General features: G+C 37.3%; 1 non-coding gene across 1 annotated transcript; it reads left to right on the forward strand.

Annotated features, from left to right (window-relative positions):
• The first annotated feature begins 536 nt into the window (after nt 1–536).
• LOC130297137 (U6 spliceosomal RNA) lies at nt 537–643 on the forward strand. The gene has a single exon (XR_008849417.1). It is a non-coding gene; the product is annotated as a U6 spliceosomal RNA (small nuclear RNA).
• The last annotated feature ends 647 nt before the right edge of the window (nt 644–1,290 follow it).

Consider the following 1,290-nt stretch of genomic DNA (forward strand, 5'->3'; position numbering starts at 1 on the left):
GTTCCTCGATCTATTCCCCATGGGCACAGCACAAGAAGGGCAAAAATAGCTAACGGCAGGCAGGAGCTCCTCAGCAGCACGTCCTCATACAACCATGGCTAGACACGCCCCCCTAAAGTAAATTTTTTAATGGGCGAGAACACACCCAAAATCTGTCCCAACAAAACTTTGCTTTGCATCCTGCAATTTCTCCCAACTGTTCTTTTTCTACCTGCTTGTAAGGCATGCCTACACTAACTTTTTAATTTCTTAAAGGGGTACCCTGCCCCTAGAAATTTTATCCCCTATTAACGCATGCCTACACTCACTTCCTACACAGAAGGTAAATGGGACATCTTTAAATCAACTCTAAATAACTATACATCTAAATATATACGAAAGGGGAACAAATATAAACGATTAAAACTAAATCCTACATGGCTGACACATGATGTTAAAAGAGCAATAAACAACAAAAAAATTGCCTTCAAAAAATACAAATCTGATGGGTCAGCGATAACATTTAAACAGTACAAAGAGCTTAATAAAATCTGTAAGTGCTTGCTTTGGCAGCACATATACTAAAATTGGAACGATACAGAGAAGATTAGCATGGCCCCTGCGCAAGGATGACACGCAAATTCGTGAAGCGTTCCATATTTTTTCGTGGACATTATAGAAATGAACCTACAACTTGAGCTCTAAGAGGACATTTTATTGGATCATAAGTATGCTGAGATTATATGCTTAGATGAGGGGTATTCGACAGGAGAAGAGTAGTTTCCCTGTTTACAGTTACCATTAAGGTATAGATTATCCAAAATGTTTCTTTAGTCAAACAGGAGTTACTATTAGAATTACAATAAGTATTTAAGGCCAAAAAATATATAATTACAAATGTTTTTCTAGTATATAACCGCTTAATTTTTGATACCCAATATCTGGCTTAACCATGCAGAATTTAGTTACATAATCAGGTTATCTGTTTATTTGGTCAGATGTTGGGAAAGTTTAACATAAGGGGTGGAGGGTGACGAGAGGTGAAGACGATAAGTAGACAGTTCTAAGTCTTGCTTTGGATTGCCCACCCACTGTTCCCCATAAGTTGAGGTGGTAATGTGTTCCCTTGAGCTTTTTCAGCTGAAGGTGGTAATTTCCTCTACCAGTAATTTAAGACTAAAGGGTTTAATCCTTGGATTTACAGAATTGTATCTAATGTTAGTCATCTATATGTTTACTATTTATGATTTGTATTCTTCCCTATTAATCTTTTCTTCTTTTCTACTAGTACAACATGCCTGTGCGACCCGA

The sequence above is a fragment of the Hyla sarda genome, chromosome 12, assembly GCF_029499605.1.
Source record: "Hyla sarda isolate aHylSar1 chromosome 12, aHylSar1.hap1, whole genome shotgun sequence".
Taxonomy (NCBI): Eukaryota; Metazoa; Chordata; class Amphibia; order Anura; family Hylidae; genus Hyla; species Hyla sarda.